Source organism: Leucopleurus acutus (genome assembly GCF_964270905.1).
Source record: "Leucopleurus acutus genome assembly, chromosome: 3".
NCBI classification, from domain to species: Eukaryota; Metazoa; Chordata; class Mammalia; order Artiodactyla; family Delphinidae; genus Leucopleurus; species Leucopleurus acutus.
This window is the reverse complement of record NC_139145.1, coordinates 67,635,528-67,654,698: the sequence shown is the minus strand read 5'-3', so window position 1 is coordinate 67,654,698 and position 19,171 is coordinate 67,635,528. Positions and strand designations below refer to the sequence as shown.

The 19,171-nt window shown below is 41.0% G+C and overlaps 1 protein-coding gene across 3 annotated transcripts in view; it reads left to right on the top strand.

Moving 5' to 3' along the window:
* Window positions 1-8,307: 8,307 nt before the first annotated feature.
* The window catches only part of CDC42SE2 (CDC42 small effector 2), a 122,654-nt gene continuing 111,790 nt past the window's right edge, over window positions 8,308-19,171 (top strand). For 2 of the 3 annotated variants that reach the window (XM_082836902.1, XM_082836901.1), the window contains exon 1: window positions 8,308-8,378. The gene's annotated coding sequence lies outside the window, so the exon portion shown is untranslated. The remainder of the gene's footprint in view (window positions 8,379-19,171) is intronic. The other variant, XM_082836903.1, reaches the window with a different exon arrangement.

Sequence of the window (19,171 nt, the reverse complement as noted above, 5' to 3'; positions counted from 1 at the left end):
TTCTCCCCAAATCTTATTAGATAGTTATTTTCCCTATTTTAAGATAAGTAGTCTGGGGTTCAAAAAGGTTAAGAAAATTTCCTACAAGTCCATGATCAGACAGCTAGCAATCTGCAAAACATACTCCTATCCACTTGTCACTAGAGATCATTCTCTTTTTGCTGAAGAACACTTTCTTTCCTCTGTCTTTCCTTTGCCTTATGCTACCTGAAATTTTTTTTGTTTTTATATTTATTTATTTATTTGATTGTGTTGGGTCTTAGTTGTGGCAGGCAGCCTCCTTAGTTGTGGCATGCGAACTCTTAGTTGCGGCATGCGTATGGGATCTAGTTCCCAGACCAGGGATCGAACCCGGGCCCCCTGCATTTGGAGCGCCGAGTCTTAACCATAGTGTCACCAGGGAAGACCCTGAAATTCTAATAACACCCACGATCGTGAAGTCTCACTAGCCTGTTACTTCAAAATAGGGTCATATTTCCTTTTTTACCCAAATGAAAATAACGTAAGTCCCTCACAAGCCAAATTATCAGGAATTCCAGTCTTTTCCCATGATTCCCCTCCTCATATAATCATAAATGACCCAGGCTTATTTACTAATGCCTGAGAATTGATCCATTTGTCTGTGGATTGACAATAGAGCGACAGCTCATACACTCTTGAGGCTAGAGGCCTATCTAGAGAAGAGTTAATTCAGTGACAGGGTTGTGTTAGTTTCCTATTACCTTGTAACAACTTACCATTGGTGGCTTAAAACAACACCCGTTAACAAATACCGTATGCTAACACATATATATGGAATCTAAATAAAAAGGTTCTGAAGAACCTAGGGGCAGGACAGGAATAAAGATGCAGACGTAGAGAATGGACTTGAGGACACGGGGAGGGGGAAGGGTAAGCTGGGACAAAGTGAGAGAGTGGCATGGACATATATACACTACCAAACGTAAAATAGATAGCTAGTGGGAAGCAGCCGCATAGCACAGGGAGATCAGCTCGGTACTTTGTGACCACCTAGAAGGGTGGGATAGGGAGACGCAAGAGGGAGGGGATATGGGGATATATGTATATGTATAGCTGATTCACTTTGTTGTACAGGAGCAACTAACACACCCTTGTGAAGCAATTATACTCCAGTAAAGATGTTAAAACGACAACAACAACACCCATTTATTAGTTCATATTATCTGTAGGTCAGAAGTCCAGCATGGCTTTGCTGAATTCTCTGCTCACATTATCACATGGCTGAAATCAAGATGCCTGCAAGTTTGAGTTCTCATCTTGATACCTTGGGGTGAGGGGGAAAATCTGTTTCAAAGCACATTTTTGTTGTTGGCAGAATTCAGTTCCTTATGGGTATAGGACTTAGGTTTCTGCTTCCTTGCTGGCTGTCAGCCAGAGGCTACTCTCTGCTTCTAGAAGCTGGATGTGTTCCTTGTCACGTGCCCCATTTCCCATCTTCATGCCAGCAATGGCAAATTGAATCTGTTTCGTGCTTTGAATCTCTCTGGCTTCTCTTTCTGCCCCCATTTATAGAAAACTCTATGCTTTTTAAGGGCTCAGGGGCACCCAGATAATCTTATTTTAAGGTCAACTATGACATAACATAATTGTTCCAGGGTTTAGGGAATGGGATACTGGGGGGAGTGGGTGGTGCATTTTCAGCTCTCTGCCTGCTACAGTCCTGGGGATTATACAGGGCATGTATATACCACCACAGAGACAGTGGCAGAAAGCAAGCTGTCAGAGTCTTCCCAGCTGCTTAGCTTAGCTAGTCATAGGGACAAAAGGAAGAGCTGAATCATGATTAGACAGTAACACTTACTGGAGGAGAAGTAGAGGATGGATGTGAAGGTTCCTGACTTGTTACCTTCCCTTCAACTTTACCCCCCAGTTTTAATCATCATATACTTTCTTTCTGAAAGCCACATGTAGATCTCTCTGCTAGGAGGAGGTATAACATATCTGTCCCACCTGTTTTAAAGGAAGCAATGTCCAGGCACTTTGAGGTATGTTGGAGCCTCCATGTCCTGTATTGCTGGAGCCCTGATAAACCATAGAGATGGGAATCCCCATGAACGGCTTCCTAACAGGCCACTGGGGCCAGTTCTGCTGGTTCCTCTGGGCCAAGGAGCTTCCTCAGTGTGCAGGAGGAGCACCCTCCCCTGCCTGTAGCAGACTTCACTCCCTCTAGGTTACCTGCCTTTTGAACCCTTTCTTTCCCCACACTTGCATGCCAATCTCCCAATACTCAGCTCAAAATCCATTGTGGCTCTTGCTCTCCTTGGGAACACACCTTTCATGTGCCAATTACTGAACCTTTGCTCACCAAGCTTTGTGTTCCCTAAAGTGCCAAATCCCCTTTCTCTTTATTGCCTCTGTTGTTTACTTGAGAGATTTCTTTTAGCTGAACCATATTTTTAACCTTAACAAACGTATAAAGGAAACTTCTATCACTATCGTATGTGGAAAATCTGAATTACCTGCCATATATAGGTGTTAACTCTAAAAGAAAAAGAAAAAAAACAAAAAGGAAAGAAAAATTCTTAGTCACTTGTGGTCTCTAACCTGACATAGCAGAGTGATTCTCAAAAGGCTCCTTTCTTCCTCTCTGATTGTCCCCAGGGGCATTTTTATTACAATTCCTAACTCTTTTTCTGTTTGTTTTTGTTGTGTTGTGTTTTGAGCTAAGGGGCTACAATGCAGTTATATTACAGGCCACGTGTTGAAGCTTGGCGAGCTGCATGTACCCCAAACTACTTTGCCTCTTCCTTCCCATCCCCACCCCTCTTCAGTGTGCTACCTAAAGTCATCCCCCATACCACCAGAGATGTGCAATCCACAGTTCAGAAAACACAGACCCCACTTTCTTCTTCCCAGAGACCCACCTCAAATTCCTCTCCCTCTAAGAAACCAATACAGTGATCAGTGATCCCCTCAACTGCATTCATAAGGCTACTGTGTCTAATTATTCAAATGTTGCTGTGTGACATTTCATTAAGGACAAAGACCATGCTTTATACTAAGTTTTCCCACAGCATTTGGTATGCTACCTGGCAAACAGCAGGCATTCAGTGAATATTTGTGGTTTGATGAGCAGCAAGGGTCAGCTCTGGGTAAGAGTGTAAAGCAGAGTTTGACTTAGGTTCCTCTCCTACCTTGGGCTGCTTCAGTCACAGAAGGGCCATGGACTGTGGTTCTCCTCTGAGGCATTTTCTCCTTTCTCAATAAGTTCCCTGTGTTTCCTGATTTTTCTGTCTCCCCAAATCACACTTTGTGTGCTGTGTCTGATTATCTTGTTGACTAATTAGCTAAGACATTTGGTGTTTGCCACTTGATCTTGCATTGCTTAATTCTGTCTTGTAAATTTTTTTTGTATCCTCTATCACACTGAAGACCACATATACATAGTAGATGCTCAATAGATATTTGTTGTATAAATAAATGAATGCATGTTTTATTGTTTGTGTCTTGGAGTGTCCCTGATATATCTTCAGGAAAAAATACGAAGTCCTCAAACTAATTCATATAACATTGGTCAAGGGGATTTACTAAGTTTTTTAACAAGTATGGAAAAGCTTTGTAGTTTTGACTCAGAACAATAAAAATGAAATCTTCCCTCTGCCTTTCCTCCCTCTTTTGGCCATTAGGCCAATTTAGATGTTCCTTTCAAGTAGCAATTTAAGTCTCTTTAGCTTTACACGAAGCTTATATTTCCTTCTCTGTACCCCCAAGCAATTTACACATACTTATTATCCAAACCTGGACATACTGAGAACGAAAGTGGGCACAAATAACTATTAAGCCAGGACAAGAAGTGTCCCTGACAAACAAGGAAGTACAGTCATACTACTTTGAGAGCAGTTATTTGCTAACTGTATGTCACTTTTCATTTAACTGTAAAGCCATTCTAGGTCTGGGCCTTATTTCTCTTAGCTTCCTTTGTTACCTAGAACTGTGCCTGGCACATAGTGGTGGTAGAAGAAATGTTAGTGCTGTTTTAAAAATGTTCATTTAATTGCATATAATACTACCTTGATGTAGAATTCAAACAATCCCATTTGGGGCCTATTATGAGCCATTTTCTCAGTATTACAAATATAGGGCAATGAGCTTAATTATATGCTTGTGTAATGATAATAGCTAGCATTTACCAGCACTGAGCATGTGCCAGGCCCAGGGCTAAGAACTCTGCTTGAGTTCTCTCACTGATTTCTTCCAACAACTCTTGGAGATAAGTACTGCTATGGTCCCATTAAATGAGAAGAAAAGACAGGTTTAGAAGATTAATAACCTTGGTCAGGATCACCCAGCTAATTCTGCATCAGAGTTTGAACTCCAGGCTCTGACCCTATACACCATCTCCACTATATGTGATAAGTAGCTGGTACTGAATTTTGGAAAGTAGTTAAAAAAAATAATAGTATACTTTTAGGAAAAATCCATTTGCTGTAAACATTTTAAAGGAAAACTTAACTAAGTAAGAGATTGCATAATCAGGCAAGTGTGATAGCTGTGTGAGCTCGTGAGTAGTGATAGCAGTTGCTTAGACCAACACATTGTTTGCTGTTGTCCTTGATGTTGGTTAATGTTTCCATTTGTTAAGTTACAAATATGCCATGTTAGTTTTGTTGAGATCATTCTCTTGTTGGTGGGCTAGTAAGGTGCAAGACATTTTATTTTGTACTGTAACAGTTGCATTTAACTTTAGCAGTATGTGGTTGAATTATGAACAGTGACTATTTTCTACTCTGTCCTTTTGAGAGAAGTTTTTACTTGGTAACAATTTTAAGGACAGTACAGACACATCATAATATTGACTCCAGAAAAATTATTATGTGGTATTATTACAATTATTGTAATTATTAATTACAAACCATATTTTTTAATCCTTTTTGTTGTTGTTAAATTTATTTATTTTTGGCTGTGTTGGGTCTTTGTTACTGCGCACGGGCTTTCTCTAGTTGTGGCAAGCAGGGGCTACTACTCTTTGTTGTGGTGCGCAGGCTTCTCAATGTGGTGGCTCCTCTTGTTGCAGAGCACGGGCTCTAGGCGCGTGGGCTTCAGTAGTTGTGGGATACGGGCTCAGTAGTTGTGGCTCACAGGCTCTAGAGTGCAGGCTCAGTAGTTGTGGCACATGGGCTTAGTTACTCTGCGGCATGTGGGATCTTCTTGGACCAGGGTTTGAACCCATGTCCGCTGCATTGGCAGGTGGATTCTTAAACACTGTGCCACCAGGGAAATCCCCCAAACCATATTTTTACATTACTGAAATATATAGTCAATAGCTTTAAAAAATAAAAGCAGGCTATTGAATTTTATATAAAAATAATTATATATAAAATTAAATAAAAGCCGTCTATTGAATTTTATATAAAAATAATTCAGATTGTAAGGGATCATCTGTAACCTTAAATAGTTTTAAATCAGAAAGGATAAATTAAGTATGTAAAGAGACTATGCTATAAGTATTATACTGAACAAATAACTATATGCACAGACTTTCATACAAAACGTATCCTTTGATTGAATGGAATTGTCTTCTTAATTGACTTTTTTTTTCTACTGGCAAGAGGTATGTAGGAATAGCTATAGCAACTGAAATTAGATATTATTAAGGTATTCAATCATATGTGATATGTTATAAACAAAATATGAAAAATCTGGAAATAAATGTTTATGTAATGAATACTAACTTTTATGAATAAATGATAGGAAATGTTATTACTTAAGGCATTCACACAAGATGACTACATTTGTAATTCAAAGGAAGGATTACAAATATATATACCAAGTTCAGAAATTTTCTGGGTTTTTTTTGTCATAGGACTTAAAATTTTTTTTTTTTTCTTTTTATTGAAGTAGAGTTGATTTACAATGCTGTGCCAGTCTTGGCTGTGCAACAAAGTGACTCAGTTATAGACATAGAGACATTCTTTTTTTTATATTCTTCCATTATGGTTTATCACAGCATACGGACATTTTTAGCATTAAAATGCCTTTGAGTTTTACACCAGAAAGTTTTCTCTAATTTATCATGTTTGTCTTCTTCAGTGAAATAGAATACCGTGATAGCAATGGTTAGAAAAACTGCATTGAATGTCAAGTTATCACTGTACTCAGAGTAACCAGAAAATCAAAATGCTTATGTTATGATGTAGATAGGGATCTTATGGTTAACTGATAGAAATTGGAACCAAGAGGAAGTTTAAAATAAAAAATTGGTCATTTTTTGTTGCTTTGCACTTTTTATTACCTAGGAGACTTAAAATTGTTTTCATTTACTCTAGGCACTTGGGATACATCAGCTGAACAAAACACAAAATCCCATCTTCTACTGGGGAAGACAGACATTAAAACATAAATATACAACAGATAAATTGTAAAGATTTTTGCAAGGTTTTAAGTGTCATGGGAAGAAAAGAAGAAGCAAGTTAGGAAGGACTGAGAGTTGGGTTTGGGGTGGTTACAGTTTTAAATAGCGTGGTCAGGCTGAGTATCATTGTTAAGGTAAGATTGGATCAAGGAGTTAAAAGAGGTGAAGGTGGACACCAGGGAAGAATGTTACCGGCAGAGAAAAAACTCTCACAAAGTCCCTGTCTGGAATATACAAGCAACTGGAGTCAGGGAGTAAAGCAAAAGGCAAATCCAAGGGCTTTGTAGAAACCGTGAAGACCTTTTTTTTTTTTTTTTTTTAACATCTTTACTGGAGTATAATTGCTTTACAAGGGTGTGTTAGTTGCTGCTGTACAACAAAGTGAATCAGCTATACATATACATATATCCCCATATCCCCTCCCTCTTGCGTCTCCCTATCCCACCCTTCTAGGTGGTCACAAAGCACCGAGCTGATCTCCCTGTGCTATGCGGCTGCTTCCCACTAGCTATCTGTTTTACATTTGGTAGTGTATATATGTTAATGCCACTCTCTCACTTTGTCCCAGCTTACCCTTCCCCCTCCCCGTGTCCTCAAGTCCGTTCTCTATGTCTGCATCTTTATTCCTGTCCTGCCCCTACGTTCCTCAGAACCATTTTTTTTTTTTTAGATTCCATATATATGTGTTAGCGTAAGGTATTTGTTTTTCTCTTTCTGACTTACTTCATTCCATATGACAGACTCTAAGGACCTTAGCTTTTACAGTTTAGGAAATGGGTAGGCAATGGAAGATTTTGACCAGATGAGACAGGAGCTGACTTTTTTTGTAGGAGGATATTCTGATTGTTGTTTTGATAATAGACTGCGTTAATGGTGGGCAGGTAGACCATTTAGTAGGCCACCGAAGTATACTCGAGGCCAGAGCAGATGAAAAGTGATTCAGGGGAGAAGTGGTCTGATTCTGGTTTATTTTGAGGGCGCAACCAACAGACATGCTTGACAGAATGGAGGTGAAGAGGAGAGAATGAGAGGAGCCAAGGATGACTCCAAGTTTTTGACCTGAGTAACTAACTAGAAGGACTGTGGCATGGTTTTGAGTTGCTTTTTGAGCAGGGGAGACCTAACTCTAAATTTAGCGGGAAAAGAAAACTAATGTTGCACTAATATAATCAATCAAGACGGGGAAGACGTACTATATTATATTCCAAGTATGGTAGGCATTTTGGTGGAGGGTCTACTGCTAGATAAGCGCACTCTTAAGTGTTTCTGATTTCTGGGATATATAAAATATGCAGGTAAGGGCTCAGAGATCCAGTAGACGAGTAATTTCACACATTTCAAATGCCATGTGGGTGTTCTCGGCCTTAAGCCAGGTAATGACGGATTCAACAATTCTGACGTTTCCATTTAAAAAACGGGGGAGGGTGGTTTGGTGATTTCAGGGCATCTATCTCTCAACTACTACTGAGAGACAGCTGGTCCTAAGGCTCAGCCACGACCCTAGCCCGCCTGGGAGCGTTCCCACTTCCAGCGCAGGCGCCGTCTGGGGAGGGGGCGCGAGGTCTTGCTGCCGGCTGCCGGGCTGAGAGTGGGGAGGGGCTCCCGAACGTTCCCACCCAGCCCCGATCGCCATCTTCCGGCGCGTTCTTTCCCGCGCGGACTCCAACCCCAGCTCTCTGCCCATTTCTCGCCGGGGAAGGGGTTTCTAGCCCGCGGAGCTCGCGGGCAGTGCGCGTCGCTGAGGTGCGGAACAGAGTCCACCCCCAAGGCAGGGTACGGGGCGGGGCCGGCGTGGCGGCAGCTGTGCGGCGGCGCGGCCCTCCCGCTGCTCCCGGAGCGCGCGCCGCCTCTTGCCCCGCCTGCGCGCGAGCCAGGGCGTGGAGGGAGGGGCCAGGAAGCGGCGAGCGCGCTGGGGAGCGCAGCTGCGGGCGTGGGGGGACAGCAGCCGCGGAGCCGGCCCCGAGAGCGGCCGCGGCAGGAGCGAGCGGCGGAGACAAAGGCTACGGTGAGTGCATCTCCCGCGGGGGTCGCGCTCCGGGCCTCTCACCTTGCTCTCGGGGCCCCTTGGGCGGGGGCCCGAAGCCCCTAACCCCCGCCACCTAGGGCTTCAGGGCGAGTGCGGCCCTGCCCTGCCCGCTGCGCGCTGCGGGCTGTGGGCTGAGCCTGCGGCTCCATTTTCAGGTCTGGGCGAGGTCCTCATGCGGACCCTGCCTTTGGTTTTCCTTCCATTCCTTCTGGGAAATGGTTACATACTCTGTTCCGGATTCAAGACAGGCGGGCGGCTGAGAGAGCCAACCGCCCCCCCGTTGTAAAATGGAAATGAAGAGCCCCCTCCCCCCCAACTTTGCAGGTCTGAAAGTCGGGAGGGTGGCGCGAGGGGCAGGCGGAGAGGGCCCGGGTCCTCCAGGTGAGTTTCGGAGGGGCGGGGACCGCCGGCTCGGGAGCCGGACTCTTGCCTGGGGCGTCCGGCGCGTTCCGCACGCGGGTCTCGCCGCGGTACTTTGGGCCCCGGAGAGAAAGCCCTGACCACCTCGGAGGAGGAACTCGTCCTACTCTTACAGGTTGTTTTACCCAGCGCTTGCTGCTTTAGTTGTGATTTTTGGTAACGGGTGTGGTAGTTAGCGGCTCGGTGATGCCGCATTAATAGGTGAAGAGGAGCCTCGATGGGCTGACTTAATGTGTACATGAAACAACACTGAGATTCCTCTTTAGCTGCTCTTATTTTGAGTGATAAGCTTTTGAAGGGGATTTTGATGCTAATGTTCAGTTTACAAAATTAACGTTTTGTTAAAGGGCCTAACGTATAGTAAGTAGATGCTCAATAAAATACTTGAATGAAAAAATGAATCTTGAAACGTCAGAGAAAGCTGATCTCATATCTAGTACAATTTAGGCACATACTCTCTTGATTCAAGTTAAAGAAAAAAATTGGCAAACACGTTATTTTGGCTTATATCCTTGTTTTTTGTTTTCACGCAACATACACATACTGTTGAAAATCAGTTATTTTCAATATTAGGAGCATAGAAAATGCATTTGAAATTAATCATTTTGAGGAAAGTTGGTAGACATTTTGATGTTTCCTAAAAATCAACCATATTGATCTAATTTTCTTTTGAAAGAATGGAGACGATAAAGAAGAGGTGCTTCTATTCTGTTTGGTTGAGACCCTGCTTTCCATTTCATTATGAATAAAGAAGTTTATGTGCTTTTGAGGGACTCTGGCATGGTCTTGAGTTGCTTTTTGAGCAAGGGGGAACTTTAAGGGAAAAAGGAAAGCTAATGTTGCAGTAATATAATTAAACCTCACCACTTACTCAGCAGATATTCATTAAGCACCTATTATAAGCTGGCACCTGTGCTGGCTGCTGATTTCCTAGGGGCAAACAAAACCCACAATTATCTTTTTCTTAGCCTGAGCGCGAAGTTCGTTCCTCATTATGGATGTTGCAAGGACAGACTGTCTTATACCCCTAGTGCCTATTTAAAATTGGGAAAGATGGCAGGTGAACAGCAGGAAGTGTAGATCCATAACAGTCTATTTAAAGGTTAATAAGTAACTTTATAGGGCTAAGATCATTGGGTTACGTTTTCATATTGTCAGTTTAATAAAATCTGTTTTTTTAAATGAAGAGAGGAAGAAGTTTAACAAACTAGTATTTTTATTCTCTCTTCCGTATTAGATGTTTTTGGTACAGTGTATTTATTGAAAAGTAATGTTCTGTTTTCTGTAAATAATCTTTGCTGTACAACATGTTCTGTTGTTAAAAATCTCCTAAGAGAAACAGTGGATTCCTTTTCTATAAGAAGTGTTTTTAAATAAAGCACCTTTTCAGAAATTTTATTTTGACCTTTTATTCATCATTTACAAATGGAGTATTGACTTGATAGTACTGAGAAGTGAAGAACTGTTAGTAGTGATTTGTAGTTCTATATCTGAATTTTACCTCTAGTATTAAAACTGTGGTAAAACTGTTTTAGTAAACAGTAAAAGAGGATGATTTGTAGTATTGCACTTATTAATTCTGAACATAAGGTTGTGTTGTCTGTTTTTATCTTATTTACATATGATAAAAAGTACTTATTTGAATTCTTCAGAAGTCCAAATTAATGCGCTCCAAAGTCAGTCTTGATCATTACAGAAAAATGTATTGATAGATTGATAATTTTTTTACAGATAACTTTTGAATATATAAATTTATTTATTTATTTTTGGCTGCGTTGGGTCTTTGTTGCTGCTCACGGGCTTTCTCTAGTTGTGGCGAGTGGGGGCTACTCTTCATTGCAGTGCGCGGGCTTCTCGTTGTCATGGCTTCTCTTGTTGCGGAGCACAGGCTCTAGGCACGTGGGCTTCAGTAGTTGTGGCACGCGGCCTCAGTAGTTGTGGTGCACAGGCTTAGTTGCTCCACGGCATGTGGGATCTTCCCAGACCAGGGCTTGAACCTGTGTCCCCTGCATTGGCAGGTGGATTCCTAACCACTGCGTCACCAGGGAAGCCCCTAACTTATGAATTTAGGTGGACACTTTTGACCTGTTAACTGCTTATGCATTGTTGAAGATGATATGTGCATTCAAATAGAACTTTAAGATTTTTAGGGCTTCCTGGGTGGTGCAGTGGTTAAGAGTCTGCCTGCTGATTCAGGGCACATGGGTTTGAGCCATGGTCCGGGAAGATCCCACATGCTGCGGAGCAACTAAGCCTGTGCGCCACAACTACTGAGCCTGCACTCTAGAGCCCAGGAGCCACAACTACTGAGCCCACATACCACAGCTACTGAAGCCTGCGCCCTAGAGATCGGGCTCCGCAGCAAAAGAAGCCGCTGCAATGAGAAGCCCGCACACCACAACGAAGAGTAGCCCCCCGCTCCTCGAAACTAGAGAAAGCCTGCGTGCAGCAACGAAGACCCAATACAGCCAAAGATAAATAAAATAAAAATAAACTGCAAAATGTCATTAAAAAAAAAGATTTTTACACTTACTAATAGTTTTTTATGGTTCCTATGAATAAGGAAAGTAATCCCTTAAATCTTAGTGGTAGAGAGTTGTGATAGTTTTTCTTTAAATATATATTTCTTGTAGGAAGAGTGACTTGATAGCGTACACCTGTGTGTTCCTTGTAGTCTGTTGTTGATGAGAAACCTAATAACAAATGTAATAGTGATGATTAGAACAGTGTAAGCCTTATGTTGAATAAAAAGTGCTTGGCATATTTTATTTGGGTAAGAATTTCATCAGGGTTTTTGACAGTCAGCAGCGTCAACACATGTTAAAGTAATTTTTCCAAGAAATTAGAACCTGTAATGACTTCTTTATTTATTTATTTTTTTGACTTCTTTATTTTTTGTACTTTAAAAAAAATACCGTGTTTTCAAGGCATTATTCCTACCTTGGAGTAGTTCATAATGTTTTAAGGCTGAATAAATTCGAGGATCATTCCATTTTTGGAATATTCGAAGTGTGTTTATGCTTTCTTCATCAGGGTATGTGTGTTTATTGTTGGGGATGGTTGTCTTTTTTTGTTGTAATATCCTTTAGAATAATTTAGAAAGCGTGACCTTTATCAGATGTAATTAATAAAGTGATTAAGAATGATACTGGTCTGACATATTGTAGCTGTGCCCATATTGTCTGTATAGATTGTGAAAGACTATTAATTAACAGTTGTAAAATGCTTTAAACTGACTTCTCACATTTATTCAGTAAGATAGGTTTCTATTATGTTTTTATGTCCCAGTTATCTCTCTTTATCATGAAAGTGTTTAGATTTCTCATCTGCTTTAGGATGAGTCTGGGTTATTTTGTTAAGGCTTCCTAAGACTTTTCTCTCAGTTGCAGATGCATATTAGTTTTCATCTGTTTCAGTGTTCTTAATCTCAGTTCTCATGAAAGTAATATTTTAACATTTATTGAATGTTAAATGGATCTGTCTTAGAGGGACACATGTACTTACCCTTAATAGTTAGGTGAGGGCATTTATTCTGATTTTTTTTCATACTACCTGGAAAAACTTGGAATTTAGCTTATTAATTATTAACTTTATGCATTCTGCCTCAGTTCAAAGCTTAAGTATACTTGAATCTTTCTATAATACTAACAAATAATGAACAGAGGAAGACTTAGCTGAAACTGCTCTGGGACCCCATCCAAAGGGAGTTTTTGAACTGAAAGCCAAAAAATTTGGTAATGAGTTGTCTTTATCATGACACCATTAAATACCTGCAAACCTATTTTAGTCAAAATGGATTATAGTAAAACAAACTCCCTCTTTTTCCTAGAAAGCATTAGATAACTCCATGTTAAATTTAGGTGTGTTTGAAAATGACTGAATGATGAGCACTATTTCCATTTTGTAGCTTACTCACTTAGAAATTCATGGTAAGACTTTTTTTTAGTGTATTATAATTTATTAACAAATAAGTATTGATTTTAAATGTGTTTAAGCTTGTAATTCACAAAGTTAGAAAAATATGAAAACAATTCCAAGAAAAGGAGAAAACTAAGATTTCTTATTAAATCTTTAGGATTGAATTTTTGTAAGCATCTCATACTAAACCAAAATCATTTTGTTTCATTCGACTTAATCTACTTTCACTTTTTTGCTCAATAAAGCAAAAATGAATTTTTTGTATATTCAGCATTGTGTATATTTAGCACCTAATAGATAGTGGGAGCCCATGGATATTTGTGGAACTGAAATGGATGGGATTTGATAAGGGTTTAAGCAGAAAACAGCTTTCTTTCTCTCAGTGTACCTTCAAAGCCTCCCTGTACATTGTCTTTCCCTGACTTTCCAGCTCTTAGGAAGACCAGATAACTTTTCTAGTTAATTTTAGGGGTAAAAAGTCTTATGCTCATTTGTCAGTAATAGGCTTATTTTAGTCATTAGAAGGTGCAGTTCAGAATAATAATGTGTTCAAACTCTTACACAATATAGAACTTTTTTTTTTGTAGTTCAGAACTGCTTCAGAGCAAGAAGCCTGCTTTGGAGGAAGAGTCCTGAGAGGCTTCTCTTTTTTACTTTGCCAGCTCCTCTTTAGTATGCTGTCAGATTCACCTGTCCACGGTCCAGTTCAGTGGGGAAAGAGGATTGGGGGAAAAGGTATGGTTTTAATGTGGCTCCTCCTATTGTGATCTGGCAGCTGTGCCTTCTGAGTTGGACAGGTTGTTTAAAGCTGACTCTGGAGGAGTGCTGGAAATGGTTTTCTTGGGGATTCCATGTCTGGGAACCTCCAGCTATAATTCCTGTGATATAATTCTTCTTCTCCAGTCCCTTAGGCTTCTAGTTGCACTCATCTGCAGGCTCACTGTGCCTGGGAGAGGTTTTGCTTTACTCTTTAAGGTAGTTCTGTTACATTTAAACCAGACCTGCCTGTACTTTATTAAGATTATTTCACAGAACACAGTTTCAAGCGTTCCATCGGGGTTTCAGTTTCCTATCTTTCCAGTTCCTTCTGTCAAGCACCCCCACTTGAACTCTACTTCTGTGTCTGGGACCTGTTGTACAGTCCGTTGCTGCTAGTCCCTTTTTTAGCATCCCAACCCCTCCTTCCTCCATTTCCTCACTTGATTATTTATCCTGCTTTGAATCCATAGTCCACTGTTAAAATTTCTTCCCTTTTATAAAGCCTCAGTTCTCTTTTAGCACCTCTCCCTTCATGTACTTACTTGGTAACCACCAACCCCCCGAATCCAGTTCTCCATCTAGTCCAGCCGATACCTGGCAGTTGAGCGTGAATTGAGGAAGACATACCTGTGCTGACCTGTTCTCCTTTCGTGTTGGCCAAGGAGTGTCCTTCGTGCTATCCACAGTCCTTTAATCATAGTATCAATCAGTCCCTGGTTGAATCACTCTGCCAGTCCCCTAACTGACAATTTTACACCTCTCCTCAAACCTCTAGTGCCTCTTTTCTTCATTTTCTGCTGATGACCTTGTTTCCTGTATATTAAAAATGAAAGCAATCAGAAGAAAACTTTTGTATGTCTCCTCGCATCTGTACGCAGACTCTATGCATTTCCTACTGTGCTGTGACCATCACCTCTCTCACCCCTGGTTCTGTCCCCCTCCTGTCAGGGACTTTGCTTTGCCTCAGGATTTATCCCATTCTCCTGCCTGCCAATGAGCTGCCTCATCAGTGTTTCCCATTTGTATTGGATTATTCCTATCAGCATATAGATATGCTGAAATATCTCCCATCTTTATTTTTTAAAATATTTATTTATTTATTGGCTGCATCAGGTCTTAGTTGTGGCATGCGGGATCTTTTGTTGTGGCGCATGGGCTCATCGTGACATGCGGGCTTCTCTCTAGTTGTGGCGTGCGGGTTTTCTCTTCTTTAGTCGTGATGCGCAGGTTCCAGGGTGTGGGCTCTAGTGGGTGTAGTTTGTGGCAAGAGGGCTCTAGTTGAGGCGCATGAGCTCAGTAGTTGTGGTGCGTGGGCTTAGTTGCCCCCTGGCAGGTGGGATCTTAGTTCCCTGACCAGGGGTTGAACCTGCATCCCCTGCACTGGAAGGTGGGTTCTTTACCATTGCACCACCAGGGAAGTCCCTCCCATCTTTCAAAACAAGCAAACCTATCCCAATAACACATCTTTCTTCAGCTGCTGTTCTTCAAGAGTTGTTATTTGTGGTCACCAGTACTCCCTCTCTGTCTTGGATCCACTGCAGTTGGTTTTTTTCTCCTCCATGCTACATTAACAGCTCTTGTGAGATTGCTTACTAGTGACCTCCTTGGTGACAAATTCCCCAGCCAGTTCTCAATCCTAATCTCACTGGATGTAGCAGCAGAAGCATTTGAAGTGGTTGGTAATTTTCTTTTCTTTGAAACCTTTCTTTCCTTTGTTTCTGGGGCACTTCTGCTTATTTTCAGTTTCTTTTGCTGGTTTCTTTTTGTTGTCCCAACTTCTGAAAAATAAGACAGTGTCCTGAGCTCTATGTTTAGACCTCTTCTGTATTTATACATAGTCTCCTGTGAGCTCATCCTATCCTCTAGCTAGAATTATCATATATTTCAAACTAAAAATGTTATCTCTCTCCTGGATCTCTTTCCTAACCTTCAGACTTATATACCCAGCTGCCTAGTCAACATTTTCAATTAGACATCCCAAATTTAACCTGTCAGCACTGAACTCCTCATCCTCCTTCCTCCTTCCCCCACCCCAGGGATTGTTCCTATTCCAGTTTGCCTCATTTTATTAAATGTCAACTCCATCTTTATTTCTCTGACTGTAACCTTATAGACACTCTTGATTCCTGTTTCTCACACATTCACATGTAATTCAAAAAAATGTATCATGAAAGTATGTCTTTTATTTACCTTAAAATCTACTTTAAGAATAAATATGACCACAGCCTGCTGTCTTCAACTGCCCCCCCCCCACCCTGCTGTACAGCCATCCTCTCTTGCCTGTTGTTATTTTAGTCATCTCCTTTCTAGTCTCCATCTTGCTTCTGCTCTTCTCTGTTCTCAACACAGCAACCAGGACAGTCGTTTTGAAATGAAAGTCTGATTATTTTACTCCTATGTTCAAAACTCTTTGGTGGTTTTTTGTATCATTTCGAGTAAATGCCAGAATATAACAGTGCTTACCAGGAGGCCCTCCATCATCTGTGTGGCTGGCCTCTCTGATTACATGTCCTACTCGTTTCTCCTTGGCTTATCCCATACCAGGCATGTACCTTGGACCTGCTGGGTACAGTCTTGCTTTAATGTCCTTAGGGAAAGAGCTTTGTTGTTTTCACTTCAAAATCCCCAGTATTCTGCACATGGTGGGTGCTCACATTTGCCAAATGAATGTCTGCTTGTTATTCATGTCTTTGATAACAGCTTATGTGTATGTTTTTCTAACTAAAAGTATTTCAGTTAAAAGTATTTCACCTAAAACCATATAGTCCCATAAGAAGTAAAAACAAATTTAGATACAAGAGAAAATGGTAAGTTTGAGATCAATTTTTGTGTATATAAAGTGAGAATACACAGAAAAATGGTAAAGGACAGCGGAGGTGAGAAAGGAATGAAGAGAGATAAGGTAAATGGAATAAAGAAAAGGAAAGCCTGATTTGGAAGTAGGGTGCCACTTAAAAAAAATTTTTTTTTTTGGCTTGCCCCACATTTCTCTTTAGGCTTTGTTTCTTGAATTCTAAGTCTTGTTGATTTACATGGGTGTAGACACTACAAGTTGGACTGCACTTACATTTTTTTTTATCAGGGGTATGGGTTCAAATGAGATTCAAAACCAAAACTTAATTGCTTTTCAATTGCCAAACTCCTTTCATTAAAGAAAAGCAGTTGGGCTTCCCTGGTGGCGCAGTGGTTGAGAGTCCGCCTGCCGATGCAGGGGACACGGGTTCGTGCCCCGGTCCGGGAAGATCCTGCATGCCGTGCAGCGGCTGGGTCTGTGAGCCATGGCCACTGAGCCTGCGCGTCCGGAGCCTGTGCTCCACAACGGGAGAGGCCACAACAGTGAGAGAGGCCTGCGTACTGCAAAAAAAAAAAAAAAAAAAAAAGAAAAAAAGAAAAGCAGTTGCCATTACCAAGAAAGTAGTTTACCTGGTGATATTCTTAGCATATCTTGTTTTTTTGTAGAACACTCAAACAGAAATCTCATAGTTTGAGGGAGGGATGTTCAGAGTACAAAAATTTGTTACTGTACCTTGTCCTTTCAGTACTGCACTGCCTGTTTATTCCCCCCTCAAAAGAGAGGGGGGCCTATATCAGCACAATTATTGTAGTTCTGTGGTAAAGTAGCAGCTAGCTACATTAATGTATACAAGTCTATTGAGTAATATTTATTGTATGCATATTTGTGCTCTTAAATGAAAAAAATGGAATATATTTAAACTTAAGCTTAACTGGTATTTAGGTAGGAAATGCAAGTGCAAGAGAAATTAATAATATGTAGACTTTAAGTATTTCATTCTGCTGAGACAAGATTTTTTTTTTAATTCTTCTTTTTTCTGAGTTATAGGTCTCATTTCGTGTTGGTTGAAAGATATCCTTTAAATAAATTATTGAAATAGGTGGCTTAGAAGTTCCTGAATGAATAATTTTTTATGTGCAAGCATATTCTCCATAAACCAGTCTAAACGTTTCCCTGTTTTTTTTTAAATGACATTTAAATTTTTTTTTTCTTTTCTTTTTTTTTTTGGCTGCATCAGGTCTTAGTTGCAGCATGCGGGATCTTTCATTGTGGCTTGGGATCGTCATTGTGGCAAGCAGGCTTCTCTCTAGTTGTGGCATGTGGATTTTTCTCTCTGTAGCTGTGGCTCAGGCTCCAGAGTGTGTGTGCTCGTGTAGGCATGCTGGCTCTCCCGTTGAGGTGTGCAAGCTCAGTAGTTGTGGCACGTGGGCTTAGTTGTCCCATGGCGTGTGGGATCTTAGTTCCCCAACCAGGGATCGAACCCGCATCCCCTGCGTTGGAAGGCGGATTCTTCACCACTGGACCACCAGGGAAGTCCCTTCCCTGTTTTTGTATAATATGTAGTAATTTATATCTTGATTGTCTTGTCTGATGGACTTTTATGTAGCCATAATGTGGACTTAATTTTCACAATCACAGAGGTGTGGACATGTATGTATTTGTATGTATCTTCACAGTTTTTGTAATATGCAAATATAAGTTAACGTATATGCTTGTTACTATAACTCCTAAACAATAACATCTATAAATCAGACTTGATATTTTATTTTTCTTTCACATTAAAATATGAAATTAAAATATAGTTTTTAATATGAAAACTTACGGCTATTATAGTTTTTTTTTTTTCTTTTTTTGTGGTACGTGCGCCTCTCACTGTTGTGGCCTCTCCCGTTGTGGAGCACAGGCTCCAGACGTGCAGGCTCAGCAGCCATGGCTCACGGGCCCAGCTGCTCCACGGCATGCAGGATCCTCCTGGACCAGGGCATTAACCCGTGTCCCCTGCATCGGCAGGCAGACTCTCAACCACTGCGCCACCAGGGAAGCCCCTATTATAGCTTTTTAAAAGTTTACTTGCATACTGTGTAGTGTCGTTTCAGATGACATGCAAGCAAATGTTTTCCTACAGTATTGAATTTATCGTTCTACACTTTGTAGACTAATTAGGTCATCTTCATTAGAATTTGATATTGACCTACCTGAATTCATATGTTAGCATTTCACGTATGAAATAACCATCTTGGATTAATAAGATAATATTTCTGAACTGATGTGGTCCTGCCACTACACTTATTTCAGCTATATTCATAGTTTGAGGCCTATCATACTTACACTTCCTTAATTTCATAATGTTCTACATAGATTGTGAAGTAACCAGAGTGATTATATTGAGAAAAGTTAATAAAATTAATAGGCTTTGACTTAAGTCTCATAAAGGGTCATTAAAATAATGCTTTAACATCATTTAACATTTATCAGACTACTATATGAAATTGTTTCCAGTCCACTCAGGGTAAAATACAAACTAAATCCACTCAGTAAAATACAAACTATAGGGCTTCCCTTGTGGCACAGTGGTTAAGAATCTGCCTGCCAATGCGGGGGACACAGGTTCGAGCCCTGGTCCGGGAAGATCCCACATGCCGCAGAGCGGCTGGGCCCGTGAGCCATGGCTGCTGAGGCTGCGCGTCCGGAGCCTGTGCTCCCCAACGGGAGAGGCCACGACAGTGAGAGGCCCGCGTACCGCCAAAAAAAAAAAAAAAAAAATACAAACTATACTCATCCAGAAAATACAGTCTCACACTCTGTGTATAGGATATGGCCCTGACAGCCTCTCAGGAGTATTTCATCTTTGCTCACTAAGTTCTAGCCACATTAGCATTCA